Source organism: Thalassophryne amazonica, chromosome 10 (genome assembly GCF_902500255.1).
Source record: "Thalassophryne amazonica chromosome 10, fThaAma1.1, whole genome shotgun sequence".
NCBI lineage: Eukaryota > Metazoa > Chordata > Actinopteri > Batrachoidiformes > Batrachoididae > Thalassophryne > Thalassophryne amazonica.
Window position 1 is genome coordinate 50774901 of NC_047112.1, and position 27102 is coordinate 50802002.

General features: G+C 41.5%; 1 long non-coding RNA gene across 1 annotated transcript; it reads right to left on the reverse strand.

Moving 5' to 3' along the window:
* Nucleotides 1–27102, reverse strand: LOC117519562. The gene is made up of 3 exons (XR_004563345.1): nt 27037–27102; nt 21690–21692; nt 1–35 (listed from the first exon to the last, which is right to left on the reverse strand). It is a non-coding gene; the product is annotated as an uncharacterized LOC117519562 (long non-coding RNA).

Here is a 27102-nt window from a genome sequence, read left to right on the forward strand (position 1 = left end):
GTCCTTCAGGTGCCTTTTCGCAAACTCCAGCCAGGCTACCATATGCCTTTTACTCAGGAGTGGCTTCCGTGATTGGTGGATTGCTGCAGAGATGGTTTTCCTTCTGGAAGGTTCTCCTTTCTCCACAGAGGAATGCTGGAGCTCTTTGATACTGGTGGTTGGCTCTCACTGCGGTATTGTATCACTTCCTGTTCCAGAGCACAGCGCTGTTTTTCTGTATCTGTTAGCTGTTTAATCTGCGCAGTTAGATTGATCTAGTTAACTAGATAACGATTTCACAGTGTAATCTTCACGTGCCTTAACTAAAGCACTCCTTCTGCTGAATCACCTCTAAATTATTTACACATTATTCACTTTGCGTGGTTTTAGGAATCCGCCAGCTTAGCGCAGCTACTAGCTCTTAGCCAGTTTAGCATGGCGGCTTCTCCTGTCTCTCCTGCACTTTTCTGCTCTGGGTGTGAAATGTTTAGTTATTCCTCGGCCTCCTTTAGCAGTAATGGTACTTGTAATAAGTGTAGCTTATTCGTAGCTTTGGAGGCCAGGCTGGGCGAATTGGAGACTCGGCTCCGCACCGTGGAAAATTCTACAGCTAGCCAGGCCCTGTAGTCGGTGCGGACCAAGGTAGCTTAGCTGCCGTTAGTTACCCCCTGGCAGATCCCGAGCAGCCGGGAAAGCAGGCCGACTGGGTGACTGTGAGGAGGAAGCGTAGCCCTAAACAGAAGCCCCGTGCACACCGCCAACCCGTTCACATTTCTAACCGTTCTTCCCCACTCGGCGACACACCCGCCGAGGATCAAACTCTGGTTATTGGCGACTCTGTTTTGAGAAATGTGAAGTTAGCGACACCAGCAACCATAGTCAATTGTCTTCCGGGGGCCAGAGCAGGCGACATTGAAGGAAATTTGAAACTGCTGGCTAAGGCTAAGCGTAAATTTGGTGAGATTGTAATTCACGTCGGCAGTAATGACACCCGGTTACGCCAATCGGAGGTCACTAAAATTAACATTGAATCGGTGTGTAACTTTGCAAAAACAATGTCGGACTCTGTTGTCTTCTCTGGGCCCCTCCCCAATTGGACCGGGAGTGACATGTTTAGCCGCATGTTCTCCTTGAATTGCTGGCTGTCTGAGTGGTGTCCAAAAAATGAGGTGGGCTTCATAGATAATTGGCAAAGCTGCTGGGGAAAACCTGGTCTTGTTAGGAGAGACGGCATCCATCCCACTTTGGATGGAGCAGCTCTCATTTCTAGAAATCTGGCCAATTTTCTTAAATCCTCCAAACCGTGACTATCCAGGGTTGGGACCAGGAAGCAGAGTTGTAGTCTTACACACCTCTCTGCAGCTTCTCTCCCCCTGCCATCCCCTCATTACGCCATCCCCGTAGAGATGGTGCCTGCTCCCAGACCACCAATAACCAGCAAAAATCTATTTAAGCATAAAAATTCAAAAAGAAAAAATAATATAGCACTTTCAACTGCACCACAGACTAAAACAGTTAAATGTGGTCTATTAAACATTAGGTCTCTCTCTTCTAAGTCCCTGTTGGTAAATGATATAATAATTGATCAACATATTGATTTATTCTGCCTTACAGAAACCTGGTTACAGCAGGATGAATATGTTAGTTTAAATGAGTCAACACCCCCAAGTCACACTAACTGTCAGAATGCTCGTAGCACGGGCCGGGGCGGAGGATTAGCAGCAATCTTCCATTCCAGCTTATTAATTAATCAAAAACCCAGACAGAGCTTTAATTCATTTGAAAGCTTGACTCTTAGTCTTGTCCATACAAATTGGAAGTCCCCAAAACCAGTTTTATTTGTTATTATCTATCGTCCACCTGGTCGTTACTGTGAGTTTCTCTGTGAATTTTCAGACCTTTTGTCTGACTTAGTGCTTAGCTCAGATAAGATAATTATAGTGGGTGATTTTAACATCCACACAGATGCTGAGAATGACAGCCTCAACACTGCATTTAATCTATTATTAGACTCAATTGGCTTTGCTCAAAATGTAAATGAGTCCACCCACCACTTTAATCATATCTTAGATCTTGTTCTGACTTATGGTATGGAAATAACAGTATTCCCTGAAAACTCCCTTCTGTCTGATCATTTCTTAATAACATTTACATTTACTCTGATGGACTACCCAGCAGTGGGGAATAAGTTTCATTACACTAGAAGTCTTTCAGAAAGCACTGTAACTAGGTTTAAGGATATGATTCCTTCTTTATGTTCTCTAATGCCATATAACAACACAGTGCAGAGTAGCTACCTAAACTCTGTAAGTGAGATAGAGTATCTCGTTAATAGTTTTACATCCTCATTGAAGACAACTTTGGATGCTGTAGCTCCTCTGAAAAAGAGAGCTTTAAATCAGAAGTGCCTGATTCCGTGGTATAACTCACAAACTCGTAGCTTAAAGCAGATAACCTGTAAGTTGGAGAGGAAATGGCGTCTCACTAATTTAGAAGATCTTCACTTAGCCTGGAAAAAGAGTCTGTTGCTCTATAAAAAAAGCCCTCCGTAAAGCTAGGACATCTTTCTACTCATCACTAATTGAAGAAAATAAGAACAACCCCAGGTTTCTTTTCAGCACTGTAGCCAGGCTGACAAAGAGTCAGAGCTCTATTGAGCTGAGTATTCCATTAACTTTAACTAGTAATGACTTCATGACTTCCTTTGCTAACAAAATTTTAACTATTAGAGAAAAAATTACTCATAACCATCCCAAAGATGTATCGTTATCTTTGGCTGCTTTCAGTGATGCCGGTATTTGGTTAGACTCTTTCTCTCCGATTGTTCTGTCTGAGTTATTTTCATTAGTTACTTCATCCAAACCATCAACATGTTTATTAGACCCCATTCCTACCAGGCTGCTCAAGGAAGCCCTACCATTATTTAATGCTTCGATCTTAAATATGATCAATCTATCTTTGTTAGTTGGCTATGTACCACAGGCTTTTAAGGTGGCAGTAATTAAACCATTACTTAAAAAGCCATCACTTGACCCAGCTATCTTAGCTAATTATAGGCCAATCTCCAACCTTCCTTTTCTCTCAAAAATTCTTGAAAGTTGTAGTTGTAAAACAGCTAACTGATCATCTGCAGAGGAATGGTCTATTTGAAGAGTTTCAGTCAGGTTTTAGAATTCATCATAGTACAGAAACAGCATTAGTGAAGGTTACAAATGATCTTCTTATGGCCTCGGACAGTGGACTCATCTCTGTGCTTGTTCTGTTAGACCTCAGTGCTGCTTTTGATACTGTTGACCATAAAATTTTATTAGAGATTAGAGCATGCCATAGGTATTAAAGGCACTGCGCTGCGGTGGTTTGAAGGGCTGGATCAGGTGACCCTGAACCATCCCTTAGTTATGCTGCTATAGATGTAGACTGCTGGGGGGTTCCCATGATGCACTGTTTCTTTTTATTCACCTCTTTTTGCTCTGTATGCACCACTCTGCATTTAATCATTAGTTATTGATCTCTGCTCCCCTCCACAGCATGTCTTTTTCCTGGTTCTCTCCCTCAGCCCCAACCAGTCCCAGCAGAAGACTGCCCCTCCCTGAGCCTGGTTCTGCTGGAGGTTTCTTCCTGTTAAAAGGGAGTTTTTCCTTCCCACTGTCGCCAAGTGCTTGCTCATAGGGGGTCGTTTTGACCGTTGGGGTTTTTCTGTGATTATTGTATGGCTTTTGCCTTGCAATATGAAGCGCCTTGGGGCAACTGTTTGTTGTGATTTGGCGCTATATAAATTAAATTGATTTGATTTGATTTAACAGAGTGACAGTTGGGTTCTCAGTCACCTCCCTGACTAAGGCGCTTCTCCCCCATAGTTCAGTTCCGATGGGCTTCCAGCTCTAGGAAGAGTCCTGGTGGATCCAAAAGTCATCCATTTATGAATGATGGGGACCAATGTGCTCATTGGGACCTTCAAAACAGGAGAAATCTTTTTGTTTCGTTACCCACATCTGCGCCTCCAGACAATCCTGTGTCGGAGGTCTATAGACAATTCCTTTGACTTCATGCTTGGTTTGTGCTGTGGCATGCACGGTCAACTGTGGGACCTTATATGTTGAAAGGTGTGCGCCTTTCCAAATCATGTTCATTCAGCTGAATTTACCCCAGGTGGACTTCAATTAAGCTGTAGAAGCATCTCAAGGATGATCAGTGGAAACAGGATGCACCAGATTTGAGCTTCATCGCAATGGGCTTGAATACTTGTGTACACGTGTACCAAAAAAAAAAAGAAAAGCATTTTCACTTTGTCATTATGGGGTATTGTGTGTAGAATTTTAAGAAAAAAAATCAGTTCCATCCATTTTGAAATAAGGCTGTAACATAACAAAAATGTGGAAAAAGTGAAGCGCTGTGAATACTTTCTGGAGGCACTGTACAACTCATTTCATGAAATCACTTTTGTCTGTATCAGCGTTGCTTCTCTCGCTCTCACTGGTGCACGGTGTGCCGTTATTTTCGATGCTATTGGATTGCGTCTGCATGTCTTCCAGCTGTCTGCTTCTCAGCCTGTGTGATGGTTTTTATCACATTACACGGGACCACTGAAGCATGTGTGGTAAGAGGTGTGCTGACTTGTCATTGTCAAGCATGTCTGGATTTTCTTTTTTTTTAAACCTGCCACTAATTTTTTTTTTTTCTGCTCCTGTCCCGTTAGATAAGAATGGTGTTCTGTGATGACGCACGTCATAGATGCCTAAACATTCCCGCTTTTGCAGTGGAGTAGTAACAAAAAAGTCAGGTAAAGCCACACACAATGGGTTGTTGCACAGTGACTGATAACACAATGGTAGCTGGAAGCTTGATGATGATCATTACATGCGAACTCATTTTGAATCTAAACAACAATAACAAAAAAAAAAAACTAAAAGGCAAACCACAAGATTAAATCATTTGGTAAAATCATCAACTGGATAGCAGCGTACTGTCACAAACGCCACTAGCTCAGCTTATGGCAAGCTAAAAGTAGACGCTCTCTTTTTGGCCGAACAACTATACAGTTTTTGTATAGTCTGTGTTTGTACATGCCTGCGTCAAATGTGCTTGATGAATTCCTGCACAAAAAGTAGTTCCCAAACAATGCTGTATTTGCAATGACAGTGCAATTTCATGGTTAACAAAAACATATGGAGTATATGTGGCACAAGGACTTGTGCATCTCGTGTGTTTTTAATGCCTAAATGATCGTAAGTCAAAATACTCACACTCATCCAGCAGCATCTTCTCATGTTGGCAAATTCAACGCTGGGTCAGGCGAAAGTAGTCCGGCGAGTTATCCCACAATGCCAAAATAGCAGAGATTTCACTCAAACGAGAGCGGCACTTTGAGCAGGGTGGGATAGCAGCCTAACATCTGAGAAGAACATATTCAAAGAATGCCCTGTTTGCTGGAAAACTAGCTCAGGGTCTTTGAGCCAGCTACAGGCTAATTAACCAAAATAGTTAGCTTGATAAGCCACTGTATAGGGTGACCAAACGTCCTGTTTTCCCAGGGCATGTCCTGTTTTCATGTTCTGTCCTGGTCATCCAGGGTTTTTTTTTTTAATTTTTTTTAGAAAGTGATGAAAATGTCCTGATTTTCATTGATTTTCATCTTTGAGCATCTTTGAGTAAACTTCCAGTATCATTTGAGTATGGGAGCTACTAATCGCCGGAACTATAGGCGTAATGAAACCGGAACAACTGGTAATTTGGCAGAACGATAACAATCGGTGAAATGTGTCATTTTAGCTTATATTAAGTCATTTAGCCACTATATAAAGCAATAGCTTGGCATGAGAAACCCCCAAACTCTTGACAGAACAGCAATGGAATGGCAGAACAGGAGCTAGTGTGGTGCCATCTAGTGTTAGTGAGGGTAAATTTTCCAATATGGTGATCTGCTATTTCGGCAATTTCAAAAGAGATAAGTTTGTGCTTTGAATAGGTGTGTGTGTGTGTGTGGGGGGGGGGGGGGGGGGGGGGTAGAGGGGGCTTTCTGCTTTGTATAATAACATTTTATTACACTATCTTGGAATTGGTTATCAGTACAAGGAGCGTGGGAGGTAGGGGACATAGTAAGGTGCTGTTCTGTCAATCATTCCATCAATTGTATTATCATTTCAATTCTGGTTCCGCCAAGTACTCGCTTTTGAGTATCTCATTCCGAGTGTCCTGGCTTTCAGTGATCAAAATATGGTCACCCTACCACTGTAGTAACAGGGCTAATGCTAAAAGGCTAACAAATGTGTTACTGATATGCTAAGCAGTTGAAGAGAATGCAGTTGTACTACCTTGTCTTGCAAATTAAATTTGTTTTTGAAACAGATTTTTTACAAAGATGTCTTCAAGTAGACATCACTTTTGTGTTTGTGTCACTGTAAATTTGTTTGTTTCAACTTTCTTTTTGTCATATCATATCTTGCCATAACAGTTCTAACATGAATCTGCATGTTGATTTGGCACACGTTTTATCCTGGATGCCCAAACTGACCCAACTCTACATTACATGTATAAAGGGTACGGGTGGTCTTGAACCAAGAACAAGCTAACCGTTTGGCCACCACACTGTCTGATATTTCCTCTATACTGCTATATATTTTCCAGCTGTACACCCTCCATCAGGTGCTCGAGGGTTCATGGGAGTTCGCCCAACCAGTCCACATGTGCTTTGTGGATCTGGAGAAGGCGTTTGACCATGTCTCTCAGGGCATCTTGTGGGGGGTGCTCCAGGAGTACGGGGTCCGGGGTCCTTTGCTAAGGGCTATCCGGTCCCTGTATGACCGCAGCAGGAGCTTCGTTCGCATTGCTGGTAGTAAGTCAAACCTGTTTCCAGTGCATGTTGGCCTCCACCAGGGCTGCCCTTTGTCACCGGTTCTGTTCATTACCTTTATGGACAGAATTTCTCGGCGCAGCCAGGGTGTAGAGGGGGTCCAGTTTGGGAACCACAGAATCTCATCTCTGCTGTTTGCAGACGATGTGGTCCTGTTGGTTTCGTCAAATCAGGACCTTCAGCGTGCACTGGGGCGGTTTGCAGCTGAGTGTGAAACGTCCAGGATGAAAATCAGCACCTCCAGAACCGAAGCCATGGTTCTCGACCGGAAAAAGGTGCCTTGCCCTCTTCAGGTCGGTGGAGTGTCCTTGCCTCAAGTGGAGGAGTTTAAGTATCTTGGGGTCTTGTTCACGAGTGAAGGACGGATGGAGCGTGAGATCGACAGACAGATCGGTGCAGCATCTGCAGTGATGCGGTCGCTGTATCGGACCGTCGTGGTGAAGAGAGAACTGAGCAGGGGGGCAAAGCTCTTGATTTACCGATCCATCTACGTTCCGACCCTCACCTATGGTCATGAAATTTGGCTCTTGACCGGAAGAACGAGATCGCGAGTACAAGCGGTCGAGATGAGTTTCCTCCGCAGGGTGGCTGGGCGCTCCCTTAGAGATAGGGTGAGGAGCTCAGTCACTCGGGAGGAGCTCGGAGTCGAGCCGCTGCTCCTCCACATCAAAAGGAGCCAGGTGAGGTGGCTCAGGCATCTTTTCCGGATGCCCCCTGGACGCCTCGCTGGAGAGGTGTTCCGGGCACGTCCTATTGGGAGGAGGCCCCGGGGAAGAACCAGAACACACTGGAGGGACTACGTCTGTCGGCTGGCGTGGGAACACCTCGGGGTTCCCCCGGAGGAGCTGGGGGAGGTGTGTGTGGATCGGGAGGTCTGGGCGACTTTGCTTGAGCTGCTGCCCCCACGACCTGACTCCGGATAAAGCAGAAGAAAATGGATGGATGGATGCTATATATTTATATAATTTATATGCACATTTTGTCCTCTAAAGGGACCAATAAATAAATGAATAAATAATTTGGAAGCTCTGCAGGTTTTGGTTAAATTTCGAGGCATACTTCTTGTCTGTGTTGGACAAGACACTTCAATTGCATTGTCCCAGCTGTAAATGGATACATGCCTTGTCTAGGAAAGTAACCTGCGATGGACTAGCATCCTGATCTGCGGACTCTTATCTGCTTCACACGATGATATCTGTGATAAACATCAGCACTTTTTGCCTCATTTTGAAAAAAAAAGAGGCAAAAAAGTTTTAAGATACATAGATGCTGACTAGGCCTTGCTAGTAGACTATTAAGTCTTAACTTTTGCTGACTTGCTATATATTTAGCTTTATGTTAAGCTGTGTTAATAAAGGTGTCAACTCACTAGTTTATGATCATAAGCCAGAAATCTTATTTCATTCCATCTGATTCAATTCTATTTCAGTAGATGTTTAGCTGGTACATAATTGATGAAAATGAACAATTGGTAAATGATTGATAATCAATGCAATGTTAGCAAATTTGTTACATATTGGACATTGGCAATAAGCACTGTTGTATATTTTACTGTCTTGATATGGTGGCTAATTTGCCACCAAAATTTAATTTTTCTTCTGGGTATTCTAGTTGACTAGCTACTCTTTGTTCAACATGGTTCTTTGGCTTCTGAGGTTGGTGGTTCCTTTGCTGTTAGCTTGTTGTCTAATGCATGCGCAATGTTGTCCTTCTGAACATGTATTCACAACAGTGCTGAAAATGAGAATCACACCCCATCTGTAAGGGTTTTATTTTCCTCAAAAAAAAAAAAACCTTAAACACCCAATGACCTATATTAGCTAAAAGGTATACAATACCCTTTAGTATGTGGCTGTAAGTGTGAGAGTCATATCCCAAGTGATAGGGGCGACAGGTACGAGACACGTCTGCATGACTAAGACGGAGCACAGCAGTATTAAGAATACAGATGAACCTTATTAACTCGTGCAAACTGGGTTCCCCAAAATCGAGCCGCGCATTATCTGAAACCGTGAGTGAATGAGATTGACCAAAAACATATATCGTAATAGTCAAATTTTTCAGGGTCCACAAATGAGTAAAGCCAAAATGTAAGTTATGCATACGCGAGTTAACGGGGTTCACCTGTATATGAATAATGTATTGCAGTTTGATTACACAGTACACAGTAGTGCCATTCAATAATTAGCCATATCGTATCTGTATTTTTACATCCTGTGGCTGTGACACCTGAGATATCACAAGATCTCCAACATGTGACACGTGGTTTCAACTACAATTGTAGATTGTGATACAAGTTCCACAAAAAGATCATCAGTTTTACATTAGAGCCCTTACTCCATTATATTTTTGTTGTTTGGAAGGGCATCCAGCATAAAAGTTGTGCTAGATGTCATTACAGATGTATACTGGATACACAGCCGAAAGACAACTCCAGTACACTGTTAATCACCACATGATTCTACTGGGATCTCTCATGAAAATGTCGGAGCACCTCTGCATGGAAATACCCAATGTTTGGGGAGGGTACACACTAACACTATGGTTATGGTTAGAGTTAGGAGAAGGGGAAGATTCTAAATAGCAAAATAAAATAAAAAAAACGTGTCACAAAAAGCGGCCGCTTTTCATCAAGGGGGCCACCGAAAAAAGTGAGACTGGGCTGAAATACCTCGTACCTGTAGCCATGACCACTTGGGATGCGAGTCTCTTCCCTGCAAAGACTTTTGTATCTAGTAGGAGATAATATCAATCACTCAATCAATCAATCAATCAATTTTTTTTATATAGCGCCAAATCACAACAAACAGTTGCCCCAAGGCGCTTTATATTGTAAGGCAAGGCCATACAATAATTATGTAAAACCCCAATGGTCAAAACGACCCCCTGTTAGCAAGCACTTGGCTACAGTGGGAAGGAAAAACTCCCTTTTAACAGGAAGAAACCTCTAGCAGAACCAGGCTCAGGGAGGGGCAGTCTTCTGCTGGGACTGGTTGGGGCTGAGGGAGAGAACCAGGAAAAAGACATGCTGTGGAGGGGAGCAGAGATCAATCACTAATGATTAAATGCAGAGTGGTGCATACAGAGCAAAAAGAGAAAGAAACAGTGCATCATGGGAACCCCCCAGCAGTCTACGTCTATAGCAGCATAACTAAGGGATGGTTCAGGGTCACCTGATCCAGCCCTAACTATAAGCTTTAGCAAAAAGGAAAGTTTTAAGCCTAATCTTAAAAGTAGAGAGGGTGTCTGTCTCCCTGATCTGAATTGGGAGCTGGTTCCACAGGAGAGGAGCCTGAAAGCTGAAGGCTCTGCCTCCCATTCTACTCTTACAAACCCTAGGAACTACAAGTAAGCCTGCAGTCTGAGAGCGAAGCGCTCTATTGGGGTGATATGGTACTACGAGGTCCCTAAGATAAGATGGGACCTGATTATTCAAACCTTATAAGTAAGAAGAAGAATTTTAAATTCTATTCTAGAATTAACAGGAAGCCAATGAAGAGAGGCCAATATGGGTGAGATATGCTCTCTCCTTCTAGTCCCCGTTAGTACTCTAGCTGCAGCATTTTGAATTAACTGAAGGCTTTTTAGGGAACTTTTAGGACAACCTGATAATAATGAATTACAATAGTCCAGCCTAGAGGAAATAAATGCATGAATTAGTTTTTCAGCATCACTCTGAGACAAGACCTTTCTGATTTTAGAGATATTGCGTAAATGCAAATAAGCAGTCCTACATATTTGTTTAATATGCGCTTTGAATGACATATCCTGATCAAAAATGACTCCAAGATTTCTCACAGTATTACTAGAGGTCAGGGTAATGCCATCCAGAGTAAGGATCTGGTTAGACACCATGTTTCTAAGATTTGTGGGGCCAAGTACAATAACTTCAGTTTTATCTGAGTTTAAAAGCAGGAAATTAGAGGTCATCCATGTCTTTATGTCTGTAAGACAATCCTGCAGTTTAGCAAATTGGTGTGTGTCCTCTGGCTTCATGGATAGATAAAGCTGGGTATCATCTGTGTAACAATGAAAATTTAAGCAATACCATCTAATAATACTGCCTAAGGGAAGCATGTATAAAGTGAATAAAACTGGTCCTAGCACAGAACCTTGTGGAACTCCATAATTAACTTTAGTCTGTGAAGAAGATTCCCCATTTACATGAACAAATTGTAATCTATTAGACAAATATGATTCAAACCACCGCAGCGCAGTGCCTTTAATACCTATGGCATGCTCTAATCTCTGTAATAAAATTTCATGGTCAACAGTATCAAAAGCAGCACTGAGGTCTAACAGAACAAGCACAGAGATGAGTCCACTGTCCGAGGCCATAAGAAGATCATTTGTAACCTTCACTAATGCTGTTTCTGTACTATGATGAATTCTAAAACCTGACTGAAACTCTTCAAATAGACCATTCCTCTGCAGATGATCAGTTAGCTGTTTTACAACTACCCTTTCAAGAATTTTTGAGAGAAAAGGAAGGTTGGAGATTGGCCTATAATTATCTAAGATAGCTGGGTCAAGTGATGGCTTTTTAAGTAATGGTTTAATTACTGCCACCTTAAAAGCCTGTGGTACATAGCCAACTAACAAAGATAGATTGATCATATTTAAGATCGAAGCATTAAATAATGGTAGGGCTTCCTTGAGCAGCCTGGTAGGAATGGGGTCTAATAAACATGTTGATGGTTTGGATGAAGTAACTAATGAAAATAACTCAGACAGAACAATCGGAGAGAAAGAGTCTAACCAAATACCGGCATCACTGAAAGCAGCCAAAGATAACGATACGTCTTTGGGATGGTTATGAGTAATTTTTTCTCTAATAGTTAAAATTTTGTTAGCAAAGAAAGTCATGAAGTCATTACTAGTTAAAGTTAATGGAATACTCAGCTCAATAGAGCTCTGACTCTTTGTCAGCCTGGCTACAGTGCTGAAAAGAAACCTGGGGTTGTTCTTATTTTCTTCAATTAGTGATGAGTAGAAAGATGTCCTAGCTTTATGGAGGGCTTTTTTGTAGAGCAACAGACTCTTTTTCCAGGCTAAGTGAAGATCTTCTAAATTAGTGAGACGTCATTTCCTCTCCAACTTACGGGTTATCTGCTTTAAGCTACGAGTTTGTGAGTTATACCACGGAGTCAGACAGTTCTGATTTAAAGCTCTCTTTTTTAGAGGAGCTACAGCATCCAAAGTTGTCTTCAATGAGGATGTAAAACTATTGACGAGATACTCTATCTCACTTACAGAGTTTAGGTAGCTACTCTGCACTGTGTTGGTATATGGCATTAGAGAACATAAAGAAGGAATCATATCCTTAAACCTAGTTACAGCGCTTTCTGAAAGACTTCTAGTGTAATGAAACTTATTTCCCACTGCTGGGTAGTCCATCAGAGTAAATGTAAATGTTATTAAGAAATGATCAGACAGAAGGGAGTTTTCAGGGAATACTGTTAAGTCTTCTATTTCCATACCATAAGTCAGAACAAGATCTAAGATATGATTAAAGTGGTTTGTGGACTCATTTACTTTTTGAGCAAAGCCAATAGAGTCTAATAATAGATTAAATGCAGTGTTGAGGCTGTCATTCTCAGCATCTGTGTGGATGTTAAAATCGCCCACTATAATTATCTTATCTGAGCTAAGCACTAAGTCAGACAAAAGGTCTGAAAATTCACAGAGAAACTCACAGTAACGACCAGGTGGACGATAGATAATAACAAATAAAACTGTTTTTTGGGACTTCCAATTTGGATGGACAAGACTAAGAGTCAAGCTTTCAAATGAATTAAAGCTCTGTCTGGATTTTTGATTAATTAATAAGCTGGAATGGAAGATTGCGCTAATCCTCTGCCTCGGCCCGTGCTACGAGCATTCTGACAGTTAGTGTGACTCGGGGGTGTTGACTCATTTAAACTAACATGTTCATCCTGCTGTAACCAGGTTTCTGTTAGGCAGAATAAATCAATATGTTGATCAATTATTATATCATTTACCAACAGGGACTTAGAAGAGAGAGACCTAATGTTTAATAGACCACATTTAACTGTTTTAGTATGTGGTGCAGTTGAAGGTGCTATATTATTTTTTCTTTTTGAATTTTTATGCTTAAATAGATTTTTGCTGGTTATTGGTGGTCTGGGAGCAGGCACCGTCTCTACGGGGATGGGGTAATGAGGGGATGGCAGGGGGAGAGAAGCTGCAGAGAGGTGTGTAAGACTACAACTCTGCTTCCTGGTCCCAACCCTGGATAGTCACGGTTTGGAGGATTTAAGAAAATTGGCCAGATTTCTAGAAATGAGAGCTGCTCCATCCAAAGTGGGATGGATGCCGTCTCTCCTAACAAGACCAGGTTTTCCCCAGAAGCTTTGCCAATTATCTATGAAGCCCACCTCATTTTTTGGACACCACTCAGACAGCCAGCAATTCAAGGAGAACATGCGGCTAAACATGTTCATATAGATATAGATATCATAAACATCTTTCGAACTAAAACTTTTTACTTTTGTTTTGGTTGCAGAAAATCTATTCATCATTTTTTCAGACTAATAAACACCACATTTACGGAAAATCAATCATAATTAAGACTCTGCTATAGCACCCCAGTATACCGTAACCATTAAGCACAGGATTAAGGATGGAAGGATTAAGGACAGAAAAGGAGAATAAATCAAACATCACTGCTGTGACAATGGTCTTACTGCCATTTTAGTTGTGATCTGAAGTTTTCTTTCTCTCCCATCAACACAGCGAGATAATACTGCTTCACAAACGAGCACATTCTAATCTTATTATTGAAGCCGAGTTTGTCATTGTGCCTTTGATGTGTGGAGCGTAGCTTTCCCTTCACATTTTCCATGTGTTAAATATGACGGCTCTAACGACCTAGAACGTAATGAGAGGTAATTGCCAGTGCTAACTGCAGCTCAATTGAAAGCCTTTATTGTTCTCTATTGGACAGCATTTACACCCTGATAGCACACTCTGCTAATTAGGCTTGATGCAAATCTTTGTTAATGAGCGATATGTGAGCACTGTGTGTTTAGGCTGGTCTCAGTAAAGCTATTAAACACAATGCACACTGGTTTAGGAGCTATCCTTAAAGCTCGATTGTCTGATTAGTCCTTTTAAACTTTTAAATCTACGTCTCGTTGAACTGAACGATAGAGTTTGCGGTGTTCGCCAGCTGTCCTTATTTTTATTTATTTTTTTGCTGGGGGAGGGGTGCTTTCATACTCACCCTCCTCCTGCCTGAGAAAAAACAAAACAAAACAAAAAACAAAAAGGACACCTTTTACCCAAGATGCATCACGATCTGGCCTTCGATTGACCCCGTCCGCCATAATGCCGACGTCTAGCCGCGGGCGGGGTCAAATATCGGTCACTCTCATCCAGTCAGAATCTCTCTGCAGCGTCCACCTCTTCCTAATTGGTAGCAAGTTGGAATACAGCAAACGCAATGGCGACAAGAGCAACAACAAAGCGTCATATATGGTAAGCTTCTTAATCTGTGAAACTGGCCGATGCCCCACTTTTTACGATTCATTGTATTTGTTATTTTTTTGAAAGAAGCTTTTCCGCTCTCCTGCTGCGCTGGCTTCACATTCAACGTTTTGGCGATTTGTTGTGTTTACAGGTCAGCGGAGGTGCCGAGTTTGCTATTAGCTGACATTTTTTTCCCACACTGAAACACCTCAATGGGTTTGGATCCCACACAGCTGTGAAGTTCACAGGAATGTTAGCACATCATCAAGCGACCCCCGTCATCCTACCTTTGTTTGCCTGCCAGCTGACATTAGGCCTCTTCATTTCAGACTTGTTAGAGGTACCGAGTGGGTCAAGTAAGACACCTGACCGCAGACTTGATCCATGATTTTATTGATCAAGAGTAGGCTTGTCAAATTCCTGCATAAGAATTATTTTCTTAATGTATGCATAGAAATATAATTGATTGAACCATGATAATCAGTATTAAATCAATAATTATTATTATTATTTTATTCTGGTGCTATGCTGTAAGGTTTTAATGAGTAGAACATCCTCTTTCCCTAGCTGAACCTTTTCCCACCCATCTGAGCTTTTATTTCATTATAGTCTTACTAAATTACTCATATTTCTCTTTTTTACTCCAGTGATTTATGTGGTGGGAGATGGGGACATAATCCTACCTTCTTTATCATCTACTGCACCAAAAACTTTATACTCCTTTAAATGGCACACTTTGTTCTAAATAAGGAAGTTGAAAGAAATGTCGCTTCATGTTCCGTTGTGATCTGCACAATAATGTCATCAGAAAATGGAATCAGTCAAGAGTTTGGAAATGACTTTTTTTTTTTCCAATTTCTACTAGTGTCACATTTAAAACACCACAAAAAATTTCAAAAGGAGAAAACAAAGTGCTGAAGCAAATTTATCATACGGAAGACATACAAATTAAGTTGTTTACTATTTTTAAATAAGTTCTGAAAACAATTCATATATCACAATCAATAATATCTAGTACAGTAAAAGTTTTAGACATATGTAATGCATCATAAAAGCATTAAAAATTAGGAAAACTTCATAAATATTCCTACATAAATAAAATATATGATGAATATATATATATATATATATATATATATATACACACACACACACACACATTATATATGTATGTGTGTTTATCCAGTTTATTTATATATTTATTTATTTATATATTTATTTATTCATTCATTCTTATAGGTCCTTTTTTTGACCCTGTGTGAATATAGCATCAAGGTGACCCCGTGTCAAAATTTCTGGAAACAAATTTTATTTGTTTTTCCAAATGCTGAGTATAGTTTCTTTAAATGGGGGCAGTGTTCAAATCATTTTAATACAACACCTACAATAATGTGCAAATGTTTTAAGCACATTTGAACCATCTAAAATTTTTAGAACAGTTGTAATGCTGCAAAATATCTAATAATAGAAGTAAATGTGTGATTATGTGTCACATAATTTATTTCACCATAAGAACACTGGATCGCATCTGATTGATTGATTTGTGTCATTATTATAACAACTGGCTTTGGATTGCTATGGAACAGGTAGCACACGTGCCAGTTTTTTTTTGTTTTTTTTTCATGCCTGTGTCAGTTTTTTAAAATCAGTATTAGTTTATTTGATTTTTGCTGTAATAAATGGAATAAATGTTTGGACCACAATGAAAATAAGTATTATTGTGTTGTATTTTAAGGTGCATGATATATTTTTGTATTTTGCACCTTATTTTATGACATAAATTAAATCAATTAATGAACCAGTTTCACATTTTAAACATGGTCATTTGTTAAACCATTGACAATAAAATTAAAGGTTATTTTAAAACTTCTTGAACAAATTAACATCATTTATCAAATAAATATAAAAAAAAAAAAATCTTCATGCAGTTCACATTTAATCAACTAGATCCAGTGTGCTCAAATATCAGGTAGGTAGAGAAAATGTTACATGGACTTTTAAGGTCACATTCACTCACTATAAAATGTTTGAATAACTGGTTGTTTCAGAAAAATGAAACATTTTCCCATGTCTTGGCATAGGGCCAGAAAGTTTTCCTTGACCTCTGACCTTGATTGTTGTCTAATCCTAACACAAATCAAACGGCGTCTTCCCTTCCACAGGCCCAAACAACCTGCCACGTTTGGACAAAATGGGATTAGGGGTTCTTATGATGTATTGCTGAAATACGTGGTCTATTAGATAAGAAACCGACCCTTTTATTTTTTTTTTAACTATATGGATTTGAATGACATGCGATTACACCAATCATGCTTGAACCCTCGTGTGCATGCGTGAGTTTTTTCACGCGTGTCGGTGACGTCATTTCCCTGTGGGCAGGCCTTGAGTGAGATGTGGTCCAGCCCCCTCGGGTGAATTCCTTTGTTTCACACGCTGCTTATCAAACTTTTTTCTGGACCTGTGAGGAATATCTGAGTGGACACTATTCGAGAAATTAAGCTGGTTTTCGGTGAAAAGTTTAACGGCTGATGAGAGATTATGGGGTGTTTCTGTCGGTGTAAGGACTTCCCACGGAGCGGGATGTCCTGCAGCGCTTCCAGGCGCCATCGTCTGCCTGTTTCGACCTGAAAACATCGTAATTTAAGGCTTAATTCACCCAGGACGTCGTGAGAGAACAGAGAAGATTCAGAAGAGGCCAGCATGAGGACTTTATGCGGACATTCCACTGTTTAAGGACATTTTGTAATGAAAGATGTGCGCACAAATTCGCCAAGTCGTTTCCGTGACGACTTGGCAAATCTGTGTGCGCCGCGACAGGAAAAACACCTCCGTGTTGAAAACCATTTGTAAACTTCAGGAGGCTTTTGATGGCTTTCAACAAGTGAGTAACTGAGAAATTGTTTAACAGCTTGGGCATGTTCCAACTTGCCCGTTAAGGTTTCCAACGGAGGTGTTTTTCCTGTCGCGACCCCCCGCGGTCAGGTCCGGCCCGACATGCGACTCTGCCCGCACGTTCTTTCATTACAAAATGTCCGTTAACAATGGAATGTCCGAATAAACTCCTCATGCCGACTTCTTCTGAAAGTTCTCTGTTCTCTGACGTTTCCTGGGTCAACAGAGCCTGAAATGTGGACGTTTTCAACTTGAAACGGTGAGACGCTGCCGCCTCGAAGCGCAGATCGCCGTCAGGCGCCGTGGGCCGTCCTTACGGCGACACTACCAGACCAAAATCTCTCATCAGCCGTTAAAATTTTTACCGAAAACCAGCTGAATTTATCGAATGGTGTCCACTCAGTTGTGCCTTACAGTTTTGAAAAAATTTTGATCAAACAAAGCAGCAGTCTCTGAGCCATTCCTAAACAATGAAAAAATCAATGAGAGAGTGGGCGACTCCTCACTCAAAGACTGCCCACAGGCGAATGACGTAACCGACAGGCGTGAAAAAACTCTCGCATGTCCACGAGGGTTCAAGCATGTCTGATGTAATCACACGTGATTCAAATCCATATGGTTTTTGAAAAAAATAATAAGGTCGGATACTTTTCTAATAGACCTCGTATATACAAACACAGACACAGAAAAACCAAGGTGATCACAGGTGTGTTCCTCCAGCGATGCTGACATGATCCATCTTATCATGCAATACATTTGGAAATGTTTTGTGTTCAGTTTCTCTTTTTGTTTTAAGATAGTCCTCTCAAACTTCTCCAGCCGTTGCCAACTGTTTTTTCCCTCTGTGAATCAAGGACAGTGGAGAGGACGAGGTGTGATTGCTTTCACACCCTGGAAGTAATCATTCTGGACCTGCCACATCTCTGATTAAGACTGATAAATATCGACGAGCAGTTAATGAGATGTCAGGCAGAAACAAGGACCTTCCCTTCATGGTTACCGACGGCTCCAACGGAGAGGAAAAATGACCTCGACTTGGCAATGTCATGACCGGCTTTCAAAAGCAAAAGCACAAGACGTTAATTATCCTTAGATGGTGACGGAGATTCGAAATGGTGCAGGTGGATTACTCACATCAATGGCCAACAGATGCTTGTTGGGGTATTATGATTCACGATTATGTCAGTTAAACAGAGAATGATTGTTCTTAATTGTCATTTAACGTTTTTCTTTTTGTTTTACAGTAGCAAGGTGGAGCAACAGTTAGCACTGTTGTGTCACAGCAAGAAGGTTGAATGTTTGAACCCACCAGGGTTTTGTGTGTAACATTTGTATGTTTTCCTATGTTTATGTGCATTCTCTCCACATCGCAGAGAAGAAGCTGTTTTTTACTCATCGTTGATGTGCATGCAGGGACAATTGGGCAGTGCAGTCTCATTTGAGGGCAAGCGCTAAATGGGTAAAATATGACGCATGAGACACAATTTTTCTTCATCCAGGGACAGCCCTCATTTGTCCCCAGCAAAAACATGACACTTTCTCTGAGTTTTTGGGCAAATTACATGCAAACAACCTGAAAATGCAAAGACAAAGTGACAATGCGGTGGTTAGCTGTGCAGGCTAACACTTACTGACATGACCACTCCCATTTGCCTCGTCCTTTGCAGAAATATAGCACTTTCTCTGTGTTTTGGGGCAAATTACACACAAAGAAGCTGAAAATGAAAAGAAAAAGTGACAATGCGGTGGAAAGTGGATATGTTGAGGTTTCTTTTTGACCCAGAGCTCAAACTTGTTGAGGCGGTTGTGCAGGAGAGAGAACACAGCTACACTTTGGTTAGCTGTGCAGTCTAATGCTTACTGACATGACTGCTTCATTTGCCTCGTCTTCTTGCAGAAACATGACGTTTACTCTGAGTTTTTGGGAAAATTACATGCAAACCAAGAGAAAATGCAAAGAAAAAGTGATGATGCGGTGGAAAGTGGGCAGGTGTTGAGGTTTCATTATGACCCACAGCTCAAACGTGTCAAGGTGGTTGTTCAGGCGAGAGAATGTAGCTACTCAGGTTAGCTGTGTAGGCTAACACTTACTGACATGACCTTTTCCCATTTGCCTTGTCTTTTCACGACTGCTTTGGTGATTGCAGCCAAAAACAAAACAGTACACAATTTTTCCGTTAGAAGTGACGCTCTTTGTGGGGAGAGACTAAACCCCAGGCGGAGCGTGGGAGTGTCAACAGAAATCATTCAGAGGATGGGGTTTCAGTGCAAACCATTTAAAACCGGCACAACCGCTAGGTGATGGAGAGTATGCTTTTAAGTTAACCATGCCGGACTGAATGGTTTGTGCTGAAACTCCCACACTCCCCCCGAGGATTCTCTACCGTGTTCATGCCAGCTGTCCCCAGATGTGGTCAAATCCTGCAATATCACACGGGTTCAAACAAGACTGTACTGCCCTATTGCAGCTGCAGTTCATCTTAGAGTATAGGACATGATTTCTGAAACAAGTTGTACAACTTACCAGAGTTATGCAAACATGTACATCAATGACAAGAAGCAATAAGAAGTTCTATAGAGGCACAGACTCCCACTGGTGCCTGTGCTTATCTCTCAAACATACGAGGTCTATTAGAAAAGTATCCGACCTTATTATTTTTTTCAAAAACCATATGGATTTGAATCACGTGTGATTACATCAGACATGCTTGAACCCTCGTGGGCATGCGAGAGTTTTTTCACGCCTGTCGGTTACGTCATTCGCCTGTGGGCAGTCTTTGAGTGAGGAGTCGCCCACCCTCTCATCGTTTTTTTCATTGTTTAGGAATGGCTCAGAGACTGCTGCTTTGTTTGATCAAATTTTTTTCAAAACTCTAAGGCACAACTGAGTGGACACCATTCGATAAATTCAGCTGGTTTTCTGTAAAAATTTTAACGGCTGATGAGAGATTTTGGTCTGGTAGTGTCGCCGTAACGACGGCCCACGGCGCTTGACGGCGATCTGCGCTTCAAGGCAGCGTCGTCTCGCTGTTTCAAGTTGAAAACTTCCACATTTCAGGCTCTGTTGACCCAGGAAGTCGTCAGAGAACAGAGAACTTTCAGAAGAAGTCGGCATGAGGAGTTTATTCGGACATTCCATTATTAGCGGGCAGAGTCGCATGTCAGGCCGGACCCGACTGCGGGGGGTCGCGACAGGAAAAACACCTCTGTTGGAAACCTTAACGGGCAAGTTGGAACATGCCCAAGCTGTTAAACATTTCTCAGTTACTCACTTGTTGAAAGCCATCAAAAGCCGCCTGAATTTTACAAATGGTTTTCAACACGGAGGTGTTTTTCCTGTCGCGGCGCACACAGATTCGCCGAGTCGTCACGGAAACGACTGGGCGAATTTGCACACACGTCTTTCATTAAAAAAATGTCCTTAAACAGTGGGATGTCCGCATAAAGTCCTCATGCCGGCCTCTTCTGAATCTTCTCTGTTCTCTCACGATGTCCTGGGTGAATTAAGCCTTAAATTAGGATGTTTTCAGGTCGAAACAGGCCGACGACGGCACCTGGAAGCGCTGCAGGACGTCCCGCTCTGTGGGAAGTCCTTACACCGACAGAAACACCCCATAATCTCTCATCAGCCGTTAACATTTTCACTGAAAACCAGCTTAATTTCTCGAATAGTATCCACTCGGATATTCCTCACAGGTCCAGAAAAAATTTTGATAAAGCAACGCGCGCCGTCGCGAGCAGCGTGTGAAACAAAGGAATTCAGCCGAGAGGGCGGGACCACATCTCACTCAAGGCCTGCTCACAGGGAAATGACGTCACCGACACGCGTGAAAAAACTCATGCATGCGCACGAGGGTTCAAGCATGATTGTTGGAATCGCACGTCATTCAAATCCATATAGTTAAAAAAAAATAAAATAAAAGGGTCGGTTTATTGTCTAATAGACCTCGTATACCATTACATGGATGAGAGTTTATGGCTTACCCTGGATAAGATGCCACTCTCTCACAGGTTAGTTCCCAAGGCAGACAGGTACCCATTTACAGCTGGGTGGAATGAGACAAGGCAGATGAAATGTCTTGTCAAAGGAGACAAACAGGAAGATTGACCGGGAACCAAACCCACAGCCCATCTCCTTATCCCACTAAGCTACCTGCTCTACATGTAGATCCAGCTCTGTGTAATCCCAGGAGTACCGAAATATTTTCCATAGAGACACGTTATGAAAGACTTTGAGACTTAGGTCACTGGTAGCATGACCAGGAATCAAACTGAGGTATTCGATTTGGTAACCTAACTCCTCAACAGCAAACAGCATAGGGCTTGTACAGTAAAAAATGTAGACAAGTGGGTGGTTGATTTAACCTATCTAAGCTTTGTGTTTGCAATAACCTGATTAGATGGTGAGGAACTTTTTGTAAACTCAGTAATAAAAAACGTTTTAACTATGTAATTGTCCTGTAAATGTGTCTGCCACCTGCTGGATGGTTAGAGTATGTTGGATTTAGAACAGCCGTGTTTGAGTTTGGGACAATGGAACACATGACTGTGATAGATGGCAGTTTTCGGCAGATGAAATTGGTACTATGGTCTGCTTGGACAACTATCAAACTGAGACTAAGGTGGTTTTGTACGATTCTGTTTGGGGCAAAGTGCTTCTCATCCTGACCTGATCTGGGATACATACAGGAAAACAATATCTCACATTGGCAACAAAATGCAAGCCTGCAAGACCTATGGTTAACTGTGCAGAAGACACAAGCTCAGCTTGGGGCTGAAAGAAAGAGAATTCTTTATCCCATCAAACATCTTGTGTGCAGTATTGTGTGTGTGTGTGTGAGCTCTACAGTGCAGAAAAACAGGCTCATGGTCGTCTGTTTTCATCTTGGATAATATGATTTATGACTACAGTGGCTGCATTATACTCTTTACATTAAATCTATGCTCTAACTAAGTAACTGTAGCGGTATCGGCACATCTTACTGTGTTATGGTGGTGTGCTGATGCAGTTGTTCAATGACCTCACCTGAAGGCTAACCAAACCCCTCACATGGAACATATTTTCACCAACAGGCCAACTCTGACTGTGAGCTCCAGGTCACCCCATGATCCCTTGGTGCAATCTTGCAGAATGTTGTTTCCCTGTTTCCCTGTTGTTCTTTGGATGAAACTGCTGTGTCCCTTTGGGGGTATTCTTGCTTTGGCTGCTCCCTTTAGGGTCCACTACAAGAGATCAGATGCACCATCCTTGTAGATACCCTGCACCACCCTCACATGCTTCCCTGCCATTCCAAATCTCCTCATACAATACCATAACTCTTCTCTTGTTACCTTTTCACAACTTTCAGTGCATCCAGAAAGTCAATCAATCAATCAATTTTATTTATATAGCACCAAATCACAACAAACAGTTGCCCCAAGGCACTTTATATTGTAAGGCAAGGCCATACAATAATTACGTAAAAACCCCAACGGTCAAAACGACCCCCTGTGAGCAAGCACTTGGCGACAGTGGGAAGGAAAAACTCCCTCTTAACAGGAAGAAACCTCCAGCAGAACCAGGCTCAGGGAGGGGCAATCTTCTGCTGGGACTGGTTGGGGCTGAGGGAGAGAACCAGGAAAAAGACATGCTGTGGAGGGGAGCAGAGATCAATCACTAATGATTAAATGCAGAGTGGTGCATACAGAGCAAAAAGAGAAAGAAACACTCAGTGCATCATGGGAACCCCCCAGCAGTCTAAGTCTATAGCAGCATAACTAAGGGATGGTTCAGGGTCACCTGATCCAGCCCTAACTATAAGCTTTAGCAAAAAGGAAAGTTGTAAGCCTAATCTTAAAAGTAGAGAGGGTGTCTGTCTCCCTGATCTGAATTGGGAGCTTGTTCCACAGGAGAGGAGCCTGAAAGCTGAAGGCTCTGCCTCCCATTCTACTCTTACAAACCCTAGGAACTACAAGTAAGCCTGTAGTCTGAGAGCGAAGCGCTCTATTGGGGTGATATGGTACTATGAGGTCCCTAAGATAAGATGGGACCTGATTATTCAAAACCTTATAAGTAAGAAGAAGAATTTTAAATTCTATTCTAGAATTAACAGGAAGCCAATGAAGAGAGGCCAATATGGGTGAGATATGCTCTCTCCTTCTAGTCCCCGTTAGTACTCTAGCTGCAGCATTTTGAATATACTGAAGGCTTTTCAGGGAACGTTTAGGACAACCTGATAATAATGAATTACAATAGTCCAGCCTAGAGGAAATAAATGCATGAATTAGTTTTTCAGCATCACTCTGAGACAAGACCTTTCTAATTTTAGAGATATTGCGTAAATGCAAAAAAGCAGTCCTACATATTTGTTTAATATGTGCATTGAATGACATATCCTGATCAAAAATGACTCCAAGATTTCTCACAGTATTACTAGAGGTCAGGGTAATGCCATCCAGAGTGAGGATCTGGTTAGACACCATGTTTCTAAGATTGGTGGAGCCAAGTACAATAACTTCAGTTTTATCTGAGTTTAAAAGCAGGAAATTAGAGGTCATCCATGTCTTTATGTCTGTAAGACAATCCTGCAGTTTAGCTAATTGGTGTGTGTCCTCTGGCTTCATGGATAGATAAAGCTGGGTATCATCTGCGTAACAATGAAAATATAAGCAATGCCGTCTAATAATACTGCCTAAGGGAAGCATGTATAAAGTGAATAAAATTGGTCCTAGCACAGAACCTTGTGGAACTCCATAATTAACCTTAGTCTGTGAAGAAGATTCCCCATTTACATGACCAAATTGTAATCTATTAGATAAATATGAATCAAACCACCGCAGCGCAGTGCCTTTAATACCTATGGCATGCTCTAATCTCTGTAATAAAATTTTATGGTCAACAGTATCAAAAGCAGAACTGAGGTCTAACAGAACAAGCACAGAGATGAGTCCACTGTCTGAGGCCATAAGAAGATCATTTGTAACCTTCACTAATGCTGTTTCTGTACTATGATGAATTCTAAAACCTGACTGAAACTCTTCAAATAGACCATTCCTCTGCAGATGATCAGTTAGCTGTTTTACAACTACACTTTCAAGAATTTTTGAGAGAAAAGGAAGGTTGGAGATTGGCCTATAATTAGCTAAGATAGCTGGGTCAAGTGATGGCTTTTTAAGTAATGGTTTAATTACTGCCACCTTAAAAGCCTGTGGTACATAGCCAACTAATAAAGATAGATTGATCATATTTAAGATCGAAGCATTAAATAATTGTAGGGCTTCCTTGAGCAGCCTGGTAGGAATGGGGTCTAATAGACATGTTGATGGTTTGGATGAAGTAACTAATGAAAATAACTCAGACAGAACAAGCTGAGAGAAAGAGTCTAACCAAATACCGACATCACTGAAAGCAGCCAAAGATAACGATACGTCTTTGGGATGGTTATGAGTAATTTTTTCTCTAATAGTTAAAATTTTATTAGCAAAGAAAGTCATGAAGTCATTACTAGTTAAAGTTAAAGGAATACTCAGCTCAATAGAGCTCTGACTCTTTGTCAGCCTGGCTACAGTGCTGAAAAGAAACCTGGGGTTGTTCTTATTTTCTTCAATTAGTGATGAGTAGTAAGATGTCCTAGCTTTACGGAGGGCTTTTTTATAGAGCAACAGATTCTTTTTCCAGGCTAAGTGAAGATCTTCTAAATTAGTGAGACGCCATTTCCTCTCCAACTTACGGGTTATCTGCTTTAAGCTGCAAGTTTGTGAGTTATACCACAGAGTCAGGCACTTCTGATTTAAAGCTCTCTTTTTCAGAGGAGCTACAGCATCCAAAGTTGTCTTCAATGAGGATGTAAAACTATTGACGAGATACTCTATCTCACTTACAGAGTTTAGGTAGCTACTCTGCCCTGTGTTGGTATATGGCATTAGAGAACATAAAGAAGGAATCATATCCTTAAACCTAGTTACAGTGCTTTCTGAAAGACTTCTAGTGTAATAAAACGTATTCCCCACTGCTGGGTAGTCCATCAGAGTAAATGTAAATGTTATTAAGAAATGATCAGACAGAAGGGAGTTTTCAGGGAATACTGTTAAGTCTTCAATTTCCATACCATAAGTCAGAACAAGATCTAAGATATGATTAAAGTGGTGGGTGGACTCATTTACATTTTGAGCAAAGCCAATTGAGTCTAATAATAGATTAAATGCAGTGTTGAGGCTGTCATTCTCAGCATCTGTGTGGATGTTAAAATCGCCCACTATAATTATCTGAGCTAAGCACTAAGTCAGACAAAAGGTCTGAAAATTCACAGAGCAACTCACAGTAACGACCAGGTGGACGATAGATAATAACAAATAAAACTGGTTTTTGGGACTTCCAATTTGGATGGACAAGACTAAGAGTCAAGCTTTCAAATGAATTAAAGCTCTGTCTGGGTTTTTGATTAATTAATAAGCTGGAATGGAAGATTGCTGCTAATCCTCCGCCTCGGCCCGTGCTATGAGCATTCTGGCAGTTAGTGTGACTCGGGGGTGTTGACTCATTTAAACTAACATATTCATCCTGCTGTAACCAGGTTTCTGTAAGGCAGAATAAATCAATATGGTGATCAATTATTATATCATTTACTAACAGGGACTTAGAAGAGAGAGACCTACTGTTTAATAGACCACATTTAACTGTTTTAGTCTGTGGTGCAGTTGAAGGTGCTATATTATTTTTTTCTTTTTGAATTTTTATGCTTAAATAGATTTTTGCTGGTTATTGGTGGTCTGGGAGCAGGCACCGTCTCTACGGGGATGGGGTAATGAGGGGATGGCAGGGGGAGAGAAGCTGCAGAGAGGTGTGTAAGACTACAACTCTGCTTCCTGGTCCCAACCCTGGATAGTCATGGTTTGGAGGATTTAAGAAAATTGGCCAGATTTCTAGAAATGAGAGCTGCTCCATCCAAAGTGGGATGGATGCCGTCTCTCCTAACAAGACCAGGTTTTCTCCAGAAGCTTTGCCAATTATCTATGAAGCCCACCTCATTTTTTGGACACCACTCAGACAGCCAGCAATTCAAGGAGAACATGCGGCTAAACATGTATCCACAGCACTTCACTTTTTCCACATTTTGTTAAGTTACAGCCTTATTCCAAAATGGAGTAATTCATTTTCCCCTCAAAATTGTACTCACAACACCCCATAATGACAACTTTCATTTTTTTTTCAATTTGTTTAAAAAAAAAAAAATATGAAGTCACATAAGTAAGCACACCCTTTGCTCAGTATTTTGTTGATGAACCTTTGACAATTTCAGTCTCAAGTCTTCTTGAATGTAATGTCACAAGTTTGGCACACCTATCTTTGGGCAGTGTTGTCCATTCCTCTTTGCAGCACCTCTCAAGCTCCATCGGGTTGGATGGGACGTTGGTGTACAGCCATTCTCTGATCTCTCAGAAATGTTCAATCAGATTCAGGTCTGGGCTCTGGCTGGGCCACTCAAGAACACAGAGTTGTCCTGAAGCCACTCGTTTGACATCTTGGCTGTGTGCTTAGGGTCTTTGCCTTGCTGAAAGATGAACCATCGCCCCAGTCTGAGGTCAAGAGTGCTCTGGAGCAGGTTTTCATCCACGATGTCTCTGTACATTGTTGCATTCATCTTTCCCTCATCCTGAAAAACATCCCCACAGCATGATACTGCCACCGCCATGCTTCACTGTAGGGATGGTGCCTGGTTTCCTCCAAACATAAAGCCTGGCATTCACACCAAAGAGTTCATACTTTGTCTCATCATACCAGATAATTTTGTTTCTTACGGTCTGAGAGTCCTTCAGGTGCCTTTTGGCAAACTCCAGGTGGGCACCCATGTGCCTTTTACTCAGGAGTGGCTTCCGTCTGGTCATGCGACCATACAGACCTGATTGGTGGA